We start from the raw sequence: 13,180 nt of genomic DNA, 5'->3' as shown, positions 1-13,180 counted from the left end.
GAAATTTGCAATTCGGTGAAGGGTCACTTCAGTGCAGTCACAGTCGAGCCCCCCACAGATTCATATCCTACTTTTTGTACCAAAAGGGATACGAAACTTGTTAACGATTCCCAACAGTCGATTGTTGTTGTCCTTGAGCCCCTTCTTGTCGATCCTTGCACTGCTTGCCGGATCAGTCTTCTTCTCTAAACCCGAGACCCTTCCGGGTTGAGCGCGAGGTAGCATTAACGTGCTTAAATACTCAAATAACCCTACAGTACAAGCACCACAAACGGGCCACAATTTAATCGTAACGATTCTGACTGAGCTAAATGCCTGTAACAACAATATATCGAACAACAACAAACGGAAGGGTCGGATCACATCTCGTCTGGGGGGATGATTTCTACTGATTTTATACTTTTTTTTACAGTTTTTGGTTTTTTCGGTTACTTTTTTTTGTTTTTTGTTTTTTTCTTAGGTACTATACTACTTTTTGTTCGGTTTAAGTGTTTTTGGTCACAAAACCTCTCAGGGAACGACGGTACGGCCAATCCTCCGCCCTTCCTGGTACGTGAATTTTTGGTCTTAACTAGGTCAAAAAGCTATTCACGGGAACTCCAGTGGGTAGCGCCTTGCTGTGAGCATCCGCTCGGTGCGGAAGGCTCATTAACGGTTCTGCCGGTCATGATGTTAAAAAAGAAAAACACCCAGGAGCGCCATAAAAACATCTATGGAACATTCGCCCGGAAAATAAAACTAGGTTCTAAAACGACTGGCTAGCGTCTAAACACAGCTGTACATGCTTTTAGCCGTTTCTGAAAAAGTCAGTTCTTTTGGTGGTCTTTCTAACATCGGGTCGACAAAAACGTTACTGTTTCCGGCTTCTATCAGAAGGCTCTAATTAACTTAACTATATGCAAAAATAGTGAGCTCATGGCAGGGTCTCAGTATCCCGAGACCCTCCGGATTCTGAAATCCGGGGAAATAACGTCCTTATTTCTTTCAGGAAGAATGGACACGCCGGCCCAACACCTTTCCTTGTTCTCGGGATTCGCGTTGTAATGATTGAATCGGCACAATCGTTACAACTCGGAATGTTCATCGTAAAGTTCTCTCCAATCCTAATCAGTATCACACAATTTCCGTTTACCGCTTTTCTTCATAAATTCTCTTGTTGTTCTCTCTGAAAATAAATGTTGTTGCGTTTTTGCCGTTTCAGTTGGTGCGAAATTTCTACGTTGTTACGTGTCTTTTTTTGAACGAATTTTTAAATATTAACATGAAAGTCCAAATTAACCCTTCTGCGTTCTTCAAAATGAATTATTAAGACCACTAATTCGTTAAAACCGTTAATCTTCCCACTCCGATGTCACAATAAAGTTTCGAATTCCGACTTGGCAATTTCGTACATTCTGGTCGAATGTCACATACTCCCCGGACAGCCCGGTCAATGTCCTCATTGAGTCTCGTAGTCTTCATCAAAACTGTACAGTGCCATCGAACAGAGTTTACAAAATGCATGAAATCAATTTTATCCACGTCATATCGACTCACTGCAAAATACAAATGGCATCATACTACACTATGAAAGCCTTCCAAATTCTATCACTAAACTGCACTTTCGAGGATATGGCTTACCTTCGAGGATATGGCTGAGAACATTTTTTCCGTCTTCCAATGTCTATGTCCCGATTTAGAACTTTTTCTCCTATGTTTTAAAAAAGTGTTGGGACGCAGGACAGTCCTGCCAATCAACAAAATAAAATTATCCTACTATGCTTCTTCCCTTCAGAAATTTAGTTTGTATTGGTTTTGAATTTTAAAATTAAGGAACTCGGTGTTTACAAGGAACAATGAAATAATCTCCCTCTTCAAGAGATTACCCAAGCCTTTCATATCACCACAAAGTGATCAATCGTCTTAGTTGTTTAAAAACAATCATGCAGGCTGGAATATTTAATATACTCTCCACTCAAGCTTTTCAAAACCACTAACTAAAATCACAATGAAAATTTATTAATGCAACAAATACTTTAATCTTCAAAACGCAACTAAATGTTTTCTCTTCAGTTTCAATTGCAAACTTAGTTTCTTTGTCTCTCATTTGAGTTTTTCTGGCACTAGACATTTCTGAGTTTTAACATTATCTCCTTCGTTGCTTTTTGTTCCTTTCTTTGTTCACTCTTTGTTTTCGTCGTTTAGAAGTTCTAAATTTTTCTAATTTTTCTTCTTTTTGCATCCTGTTTTTCGGCTACTTGTCAATGTTCCATCTCCTCCTCCTGTGACATTGACTCCGCACTTTCAGTCTCAGTGTCTTGCAACACGTTGGTAGCTATTTTGACGCTGTTGGAGGCAGTCTTCCAACACTTCTGGTCTTCTACTCTTTGTTTGCAACAATGTAGAGGATCAACGTTAGTCTCCATGTTTCGGCAGAAGCTGTTTTGGAGCCACAACGTCGCGTTTCTCTCCAAGTCTTCCTTCAACATTTCTTTCACCATGATTCAGTTTCACGTCCTGCAAAGGTCTTGCCTTTATTTTACCCATTGTTTTATTTGAGGGTAGTATCTCTAAATGGGCGAATCTTAAGGCGGTCGTGGAGCTGAAGTTAATGCCAGCTGCTATCAACCAGTCCACACCTGCGACTGAGTACAGTCCGTTGACGGATAGCCTCGCTCCGTTCAGCATCTTTATGGCATCGGCTGCAAACCTTACCGTCTGGTCGAATGTCACAAAAAAAATTTTTCGAAACAAAGTAGGGCTTCTAGTTGAAGGAGGATTAAGAGGGTTAGCCTTATGTTGAATTATTCAGTTCTCTTTTCAAAAACTCGTTCATATTAAAAAAATTCAGTTTCCGGTTGAAAAATGCATTTTTTTGAAAAACGCAAAAAAATCAGCTATGAATTTTGCAGAAAAAAATAAGCCCAAAATTGGTTATATTGGACGACTAGATACAACATAATTGTTTTTGAAATAAACTAGTTTTTCAGGAAAGTGAATATATTTTTTAAAAAGTCTCCCTATGAACGAAGTGTTAATTATTTTTCGCTCCCATTGTTTCGTCCTGCAGACCTTCGTTGATACTATTTTTGGTAATAAATTAATGAAGAATTCAAATAAAAAAGTAAAGTATCATGAGTAATGATCTCAGGGAAGAAACATCAATGGTAAAACGTTTTCGACATTATATCATCAACAGTAACTAAAAAATAGCAAAATTATACAAATTAAAAGCACATTTATAAAAAAGCAATTAAAAACAGATAGAACTGTGATAAGCAAGTTTGATTGGAACAAGCCACTGGAATGTGGGACAATGTAACAATGTTACAGCTTCAGGGTCAACTCGCGAGCCTTGTACTCTTCCTTCCGGTTGATTGAAGGCTTTTTCTGGTTGATATGCAATGCTTCCAAGGTTAAAAGTTAAGCGGAGTCTCTTGCTGTGTCAATGATCTTTACTTCGCAGCTGTCAATGGTAACACCACACCAATTGAGGTGTTCCCCTACTGGGCCAGTACCTCTGGAATGTTCGTGCGCTCTGGTGGCTAGGTGATGGGTTGTTTGCCTGACGTAGCATAAATGGCTTCTAGAACAAGTGATTTCGTAAACCACGTTGCCACGAAGATTCTCTGGTTATTTTGGTTTCAGCGATGGTAAGGCTGTCTTCTTCTGTCTAGTTGTGAAGATGACAGAAATATTGGCCATTTTTCGGAGAGGCTTTGAGAAAACGGCTTTTTTGTTGCCCCTATTTTGCATGACAAAAAGTATGCGTTTCTTAGCCGCTTTTTCTGTTGTCTTGGTATTTGTGTCTTGTTTCATGTGTTTCTCAATGATCTTGTTGAGAGTCTCACGGAAGATGGGTTCATAAAACTGAAGTGGGTATTGGTTTTTCTCCAGCATACAACCAACCTCAGTTGTGCTTTCCGCGAAAGAATGCCAGTTGGAAGAGGCATTAAACACACGATGCACAGTTCCTTGCACAATGTTCTTCTTGTATCTCATCGGTGCAAGAGCTCCAAAAGAGAGAGTCAATCCTGTATCAGTTGGTTTTCTGTACCAAGTCGTGTCAACATCAGCGCCGGTCTGTTTCACGCGCAAGTCAGGAAATTTAGAAGTTTAGATCATTTGCAGCAGGTCGATGTAAAAATTTTGGTGACATTCTGAATAAGTGTTGTTCAAAAATAAGTGTTGTCACATAAATGTTCCAATATCATGAGTAATTCCAATATTTTCTGATTAATTTTTTTTTAAATCTTGATGTTTTAGTCTATACCATCAAAAAATTACCAACTGTTTTCATTGCTATTTAAAAAATTAGAACACATATGAGGTTAAAGAAAAATAGGCCCTATAACCATTGGCTCAAGAGTCAGGGACACTATCTTTTGTGTTTTTCTAGCTCGAACGGTCGGAGCCAATTCGGTCTTTTGCGACATGAGACTAAAAACCCGTTACAGCTTAAAAGTCACTACCAAAATACCCCCCCCCCCCCACTCTAGAAAATAAGAACGTCCCCATACTTAGGTCTCAAAATACCCAAAATACACGAACGCCGTTAAAAAAAGGGTCGGAACAATCCGTACAGTTACTTTTATCAGACAGTGAAACTTTGATCCATTTCAGATGGATCAACCTAAAACTCTCCGTACCTCAACATAACAATCATAAAACACACTCAAGAAAATTAAATTGGGTTTTCACATACCAGCACACTCGAGAATTAGAGGTAACTAAATTAGTAAGCAACTTGAGAATACTCGGGAAATTAGGTTTGGTTCAGTAAGTTCTAATCGAACAAGTTTTATCTCAAGAACGGAGTTTTGGTTCTGGACCATTCGGACACCTCGGTTGTCCACTTTTCCACCGATGGTTCACTCGGGTCCAACTGAATTTTGATGTTCTTTGTTTTCTGTATCAAGATAGGACAGCTCTACTCTCATGTTACTTAGATGTCAGAAATTGCGAATAGCAATTTCCCGCTGCTTAAATTGACCACTTTCTCGCGATTGTTATCCGATCGTTTTGATCTTGTATTTCTGAGATTTTCAGTTTTCGCGAGAAAGTTGAGCATTTGAAAAAATAAATTTCCTCCCAAAATTACGTAGTTCGTATTCCTCAAGGTCAAACTTCCAAATTTGACCGACTGGCACATACTCCCCAGACTCAAGATCGATGTGCTCATCGCGTATTGCCGCCTGCCAGTGAGTCCCCAGAATACCGAGTGCTGCTCAAGATACAGTGCCAGTGGTCATTTACAGAGGTTTGCAGCAGACTTAAGTTTATCTACGCCCCAAAATTCACAACCATATAAAATTGTCACACTATCGCTAAACAGCAATCAGAATTTTTATATACCTGCACCTTAAATCTCCGCTTTTGAAGCTTATGATTAAAATTTCTTTTGTCCTATCCAATCAGGAAATTGTCATGCAACATTTTGATTTATATAATAACTATAGCATATTAATAACAACACTTTGTTTCGTTAAAATTTCTTTTTCGTGACCTCGGATTTCATCCGAGTTCACACTCGAGCCCCTTCCTTTCCCTCTCAAGACTCAAGAAACCCACATTGAGCTCCCTGCTCACTTCGTATTCCTAGCCTTCGAAGTCCTAGGACCCGATGAATTTGACACCGTGATCTGCCTTAGTAGCGCTTCCTCATCATCAGAGCTGATCACGATTTCTTCCCATGCTCTAAATTGTTCGAAGGATCGCATCCACTCCTTCTGCTCCTGCAACCTCATTGCCCGATTCGGTTAACATTTCATTTTCAATTCCCTGTTCAAGCAAAAGGAATTGTGCAGGCTCAAGCTCACGTTCTTCGCCAAGTCCTCCTCCAGTATCGATTCTCTTGCTTTGGTGTTATCTCTAGACACCCTACCGACTCTTTTCCAACCTGTTCTGATCGCATTTCGATGGGTCAGCAGAGGTCTCTTGAAGGCTTCCGGACCTATCTTCGCCAGGGACTGTCGATATTCCTTTTGGTATTTCTTCATGTGATCTTTCGTCGCTATGTACAACCAAGATGTTAACGTCGCTCGAAACCACGGAAAGAACCTTATGCGGCTCCATACGTGCCTGACTTCCATTGGTATGGCAAATACCTTGCATACAGTCTCAAACAACTCAAGTCTCCTGCTGTAATCTATAGCGTATATCGATTCCGCCGTTGGTGTCTGCGACTCCCTATATTTCGTTACATTTTCCTCGATCCACCGTAACGCCAACATCGTACTTATTACCAAGATGGTCACCTTCTGCTGATAATCGGGTAACCCGATTGACTGAATTTCTTCAACATCCCACACTAAACAAAGGTTTGAATGCTCCGGGTATCACACTGTCTGTGCCAAGCAATGGCATGGGCATTCCCTATGTGTAATCTCTATGTTTCGAAGATTGCGTTCTCCCGATGCTTCCAGCAGAGGCTCTAGTTCCATCATTTTCTCGTGCGTCATATCGTTTTCCTCCTGCGCTGGAACACTATTCATCGGCTTCCCGATGGCATTCTGTTTCTCAAAATCACTCGAGTTTTTGTCCCCCAAGCTCAAGAGTTCTTCTCCCCAGATCTCACTCAAGTCATCTCTTTGTGCCCTTGTCACCGTTCGCAGGATCTTCCTCAAGAGCCTATGTGAATGATGTGACATTTGAGCCAGTCGTACGCACTTGGGTACCGAGAAGGCCTTATCCACTAGTATCCTTTGGCCGGATACCTCCACCATTGCCATGTGCAATAGATAATGGCTCCCCAATAGGTTGGCCATTACTGATCCCACCAAGGACTTTGCATTTACAGGCAGGCCATAAGCTTCGCTCACGGGAAATCCCATCTCCGCCTCTAGACCAATCTTCCACCCTCTGATATGTTTCTGGGTGGTTTGCAACGCCCCCGGCCACGACTCCACGCTCAACGCCGTCACCAAATGGTGTTCAGACTCCATCATCTCCAGTGATTGCAGACTAGACATTCTAGAGAAGAACCCCAGCGCCGTTGCTATAAGCACTGAAGTGTTCGTATAGCACTCAGCCATTATCTGCACCTCGATTTTCTCTCTTTCTGTTATGTCACCAAACCAAGTGACTAGGTCTTCTCCCTGAAAAGATTGTATTCTGACACATGATCGTCCATCACAGGTGTGCCCTCCGCCTTCCTTCTGAGGTTTGAAGTCTTCTTCCGTTACCAGACTTGTCGAGAAGTCTATCTCTTTCACTATTTCGGCTATCCTCCTTGATTCGGAGCTACTCTTGTAGGCTGCCGTCTTCCAACGCGCTAGGATCATGGGGGCAGTCTCCCTCAAGTTCTTCTCCGATACAGCATCCACCGATGGGCTGCTCAACTCCTCTATCTCCCGTTTCCTCTTTCGAGACTTCATACCTTTGCTTGGGGGTGTCGTCACTATCATCACTGATTCGATCTCTCTGTCCCGGTCCGACCCTTCCAACTCTTGCCTCCCCCTGCTCGAGCCTTAAGGATATTAGTACTTTTAATCATATTACTAGTCTTAATCTTATCCTCCCCTTTAACTTTAATTATTTTATCATCAGTTTTTTTCTCAGAGTAGAGCCGTCTTTACATTCATCATCCTTGGTCTTCTGTCGCATCTCCCTCAACTTGACCATCTTGCTCAGCAGCTCCTTTCTTGCTTTTTCTTCCAGCCCGGTGCCCATCAACACCGGTTCCCCGAACTTGACCACCGTGTTCCACAGTTCTTCCTTGAAGTTATCTAGCGTGGTCTCACTCTTCGTCTCATGATTTAATTCACTCAAGAAATCCCGCCAAGCCTTCTCATCCAGAGTCCCTAGAAACATGCTCTTGTTCCCCTCAAACGTGTTTTTCTGCCTCTCTTCTGTACTCAAGAGTATCATCCCCATGTTGGAAGCCCGCTTGTCAATGGTAGTTCCAGGTTCTTACGAGGGGATGAGGTCAGAGTTGGCGTGGCAGTGTTCGCCCAATCGTCTCCGCTCAGGTCCTGTAGTAGCTCCTGGGCGGTGAAATCCTCCTCAGCTGCTTTCGGCTGAGGTGTATTCCCCAATTCCATTTCCTCTCCTGTTTCACTGAGAGTTACGTCTATGCTTTCTTCTTCTGACTCGGCTCGCCTTCCCTCAAGTATCTTCCTAAATCGGTCTTCTACGCCGCCTTTTCTTTTTTGGTTTTAAATTAGACATACAAACTTTAACTCTCAGGCTATATTTAAAAACTACACGTTCAAAAAAAAAGAGATTTTTGAAAAACCTACAGGTCCATTTTCATACGTTGTTTCATTTTATAAAATTTTGTTGAAATTTTCGAAGCAAAAATTACTGAAGCCTTCAAAATTAAAAAAAAATGTGAATATCTAATAATTTTGTACACCAATTTCATCAACACAAAAACCTAATGACAAAACCTTCTAGTTTCTTCAAACTGAACCACCTGATTTCTTATTTTTTGCAACAAAACCGGCAGTAAAATGTTTTAAAAAATTACTGATTTATTTTAGTACAAAAATTTCACTTCTTTCGAAAACACTTCAGAAGATAAAATTATTTTACAACTCTACGATTTAAAAAAAAGTGCATATGATCTGAATTCTGTTTAAAATGTTTGATTCGACTTCTGCGTTGTTCAATAACGTGGCCAAAAAAACTAGCTTGTCCCTATATAGAGAACGAATTTTTCAGTTCTGATAACTTCGGGATCCGCTTCGAGTTATTGAGCGTGTTTTTTTTTCAACTCAAGGACTTATTATTCTTTACAGTTCAAACGTAATTACTTTTACGTTCGGCAAAAAATATTTATGCAATCAACTCTTTTTTCAGCACTAAAATGATCATTTTACAAGAAACAACATGGTATCGTTTTCCACACGTATCGTTTATTCGTTCAATTTTCCACATGTATATTTTGGGTCTATCATTTAAAATTCGTCGGCGCTAACCATAATGAAAGATAGTTAATTTAGCAATCGCTTTCTCACACGGCCGGGATCTTCCAAGGATCTACTTAACAATGGCCGCCTCTCTTGTCCCCAGGGGTGCCTACTGATAAAGGTGAGGGTGTCGCTGGGTCTTGCTTCTTTTATTCCGTCAGAGCCACATATAACAAGCCTGCCGCATCCAGCTCTTTCCCTTCTTGTTTCATTTCCACCTGTTCTAATCCGTAAGGCGCCCGGTACTTCCTTTTGGCAAACTTCATCTCGTCCGTCAGCGCGATGTGCCCTTCTTCTACGATCATCCTGCCATCATCCCATATCGGTAATGTGTTCTGCAAGCTCGCCTGATCGAGTGTTCTCAAGATCTCCCGCACCTCAACTTTTGGAGGCATTGAGCCTCTCATTTTTTTCGCTTGAGTCGTCCATGAGTTCATTTTGATGTCGCAGGTGTGTAAGTAGACCGCTGCCGTATACCCAATGAACAAGGGGTCCCAGCCATCGGTGAACTCCTTTTGCTGCCTCTCTACCGTATCTCTTGCGAACAGGGATGGGACCACCAGGGAGCTATTCATCCCCAAGGTCATTCTCCTGACTGTTGGAAACTCAGGAATGGTTGCGGGCAAGGTTTCCATCTCTAGTATCGTCTCTAACTCCCTTTTTACTTACTCGAAGCTCTTTTTCCACGCGGGGATTCTCAGGATCTCTTGTCAGTTCGCCGTTAGGGGACTTAGATTCCAGAACTTGGGATAAGTCTCAATGGGGCCTTCACGTTTTCCCCTCATCCTGCATTGCAGTTGCCCCCGGAAGTTAAACACTACCAACTCGGGTTCTTTCACCTTCCCAAAGAGCACTGTATTACTCATTCGTGCCCTCAGCACCTCTTGTCGACACCAGTTCAGCGCCGTCTCATCCAACACGCTTATTAAGCTCACGTGCACTATTGAATGGCGGTATGCCGCCACTAGAGGGTCCGGAAAGGCGTACGTAACCGTTGGTCCGTAAATACCTGATCATTCCCACTGGGTCAGGCCTCAGCGCCAGGCATAGATCGGTCAGTAGAGGGATACCACCATTCATGTATCGGTTTTGCATCAGAAGATACTCCACTAGCAACGTCTTCAGTCCTGCAGCGCACTTGTACGAGTAGGTGTCTATACTTGAGTGGGTCTTTCCCATCGACAGGGGCTCCCAATATTTCATCAACCGATGAAATGACACCAGTTCGCCATGAGTCAGGAGCACCAGTGCCAGATACCCATCAATCCGAAGTGTCTCTACACCCCGACTGAACATTTACGCTGGACTCATGTCAAACAGGTACCTTGGGTAAACTAAGTATAGGCCTAGCAACAGTCTTATGGGCATGCTCAATAGTTCTTGTACAAAGGCCCCGAAAATGGTCTCTTTCGCACAAAAAACTCCAGCCATGTATTTTTTTTCCCAACAAGGACTCAAGAATTTCAGGATCTCGTGATATTTCCTCGTCCTCAGCTCACCTTTTGCATGCTCCCTCCAGAATCCTCCAATGGTGACCTCGTTCGCTGCCGTGACGAACCTAGCCACCGTCATCTCCCTACTCTCGGCTACCTCCAACTGTTCCTCAAGAAATTCCCAGATCTGCTTCACGAGAGGTGGGGCACTCTCCCTTGTCTTGTCCGTAGCATTCTCTAGCCTTGGTGTTAGAAACGGCCACCTGCCTCTCTCTTGTGTTAGTCGATACACCATCGATTCCATTTGCTTTTCAGTCGCAGCCACAATCTTTCTTTCGTTGCTTAATCCCCTCGATTTGCTAGTGGAGCTCGTGATGGTCAATTCCATACCTCGGAACCATAAGCTGGCTATCAGGTGACTTATTAATGGGTGGTCATCCCCTATTATCGGACTGAACTTCAGTTGCCTGGCGAGATTCGAGATCTCAAGTAAGAGGACCTCATCCAATACAATGATGATATCTGCCAATTCATAGAATCCCCTCAATGCGAGGGGCACGTCCGCCCACGCCGCCGCCAGTTCTGACATCCGAAGTCTCAAGTTCGTGGGTTCCAGCTCTCGATTGGTAGCTGCCATCAGGATCCGCCATGCGTTCCCTTCGGCTATTAGGATCAAAATAGCAATACACAAACTGCAGAGCAGGAGGCATGCTCGCGTATCCGGGGGACGTCGTGAATACCACTTTCGTCTTGGGTCCAAATCGCGAACTGACATTTTCCCGCATCTCGTTCATCGCGGCAAACAACGTCTGGATAGCCTCCCAGATTTTCTTTGGCGTAGGCTCATCTCCTTTCAACTGCTCTAGAAGCCCAGCCGCATGCAGGTGATCGTTCATTCCTGCGAACAGCAGTAGCTCTGGTTCGCAAGGCATCTCTGACTTTATCGCCACCACCAAGGTCAACATCTGGTTCGACTCTGCACCTGGCAGCGAGTATATGAGAGTTTCCGGCCAGAACCTTGGGAGACGTTCCCTCGAAATCCGATCCCGTCGCGATGATCACCCTCGCGGCTGCTGGATCCGCTCTATCGTATACCGCTAGTGTCTTGGCCAATTGGGCACTGCCGCAGGGTTTCCCATATCTTGGGTCGTCTGCCAATTTCGCACCCTCGTAAGCGGCATCTGGTAGTTCCATCTCTTTTGGTTCCAGTAGCTTGTCTACTACCCTCAACTGCGCAGGAGTTGCCAATCTGATTCTGCGATACTTGTTCGGTGCTTGGGGGGCTCCACTATGAGTCCCGGACTCCCCAGCAACTTGAGAGGTCTGTAATTGATCGGTCCCATGACTGATCTCATGGGGATCCCAGTCAGATCAGCCGTCTCCATCATTCTTGCTCTCGAGAAATGCGTTTCGTGGGCCTTTAGCCAGTCTACGCACTGGTGTCGACTCAAATCCTCGTGTGACACGTGCTTGAGCCCCAGAACTTCCGCCAACTCCTGTCTGCACTCCAGATCCTCCAGGTCCAACTCCTTTACTTTCTCCAGATATCGCGTTCGGCTTGCCTCCGCTGGTTTCTCCACTATCTTGTTAACTACCACTACCACTGAGGACACCACTGAAATTTGGGGCGTTGATGACTCCGCTTCCTCGGCTTCCATTGGCGTGGAACCCGGTAATCTAGTCCGGCTGCTCCTCGAGCTGTCTCTTGAGTCGACTCTTGCTCCCAGGCGACTGGACAGGGGTCTTGTGGCAAGGAACGGGGGATTTGGGGGTGGACCGAATGTGAATTGGGCCGTTTCAAGCATGTCTGACTCCAACTCACTTATGTGCCTCTGGAAAACGTCGTTCAACCACTCGACACCCCTAGGTCTGTCGAAATGGATTCCATCTGAGGACGCATCCTCCGGGAAGGATCGCTCCATTTAGTCGGCTACGTCCAGCAATCTGACGGGAAGGACACTCCTTTGATGTATCTGCCTGATTATCTCGTTCAGGTTCCGCCTTTTCTCGTTATTTTCCATCGCGTGTTGGTCGGCCTTCATGTTGTAAGGGGTGGTGCAAACTGTGAGTATGGCGGGATCCATCTGGATCTGCAACTCCTCCATTTTATCATGTAGCCTCATGACTTTCCTCGATTCCCCTCTGGACACGTCATTGGTCCCCATCATTAGAGTCACTGTGTACATTCTTGCCATCCCTAACATCTCGAGTGATGCCAACACCTGCGACGTTAGGCTCCAGAGAAACTCAAGACTCCAGTCTGCCAGTGCGACTGGATTCGGGTCAGCACCCGTACCAGGCTGTCCCCTACAATCAGGTGAACTGCACCCTCCGGTATTCGTGGCTGTGTGTAGTATTCAGCCCAAGACGCGTCATGGAAACAATCCCTTCTCGCCCACTGCGCCGCTTTTCGATCCATGCGGTTGTGCCTGTGGTATCTGCCATCCGTGTTTTTCTTATAGCTTGCGATGACCACACTCCTGACCGGTTGCTCCCTCCAAGTCGGGGGTACCTCCACTCTAGCTGGATTTTCACGATTTCTTAGCTGTAGCCTCTCATTTATTTCCTTAAGACGCGACGAGCTCCCGCTCACCTGAATGCTGCTCGGGGTCGAGCTCGGGGTATATCCCGGCAGTGTCACGTCCATCAATGGGCGTATCGGTTGCGTCTCCAAACTGCGCAGGGAGGACGCTGATTCGGTTGGTATCCACACTTCCAGTCCCTCGTTTATGTGTTTTTGAGCCGCGCGGTGTAAATTGAATCGTCCTTTCGACCTGGGAGCCTCATCCACCTCCATATGCGACTCCGGCCTTGAGCCTGCAACAGCTCGCTCCGTAGTTCTGGTTCCCTTTTCCA

Source organism: Symsagittifera roscoffensis, chromosome 6 (genome assembly GCF_963678635.1).
Source record: "Symsagittifera roscoffensis chromosome 6, txSymRosc1.1, whole genome shotgun sequence".
In the NCBI taxonomy this organism is placed as follows: domain Eukaryota; kingdom Metazoa; phylum Xenacoelomorpha; order Acoela; family Convolutidae; genus Symsagittifera; species Symsagittifera roscoffensis.
Note: the sequence above shows the minus strand (reverse complement) of the source record.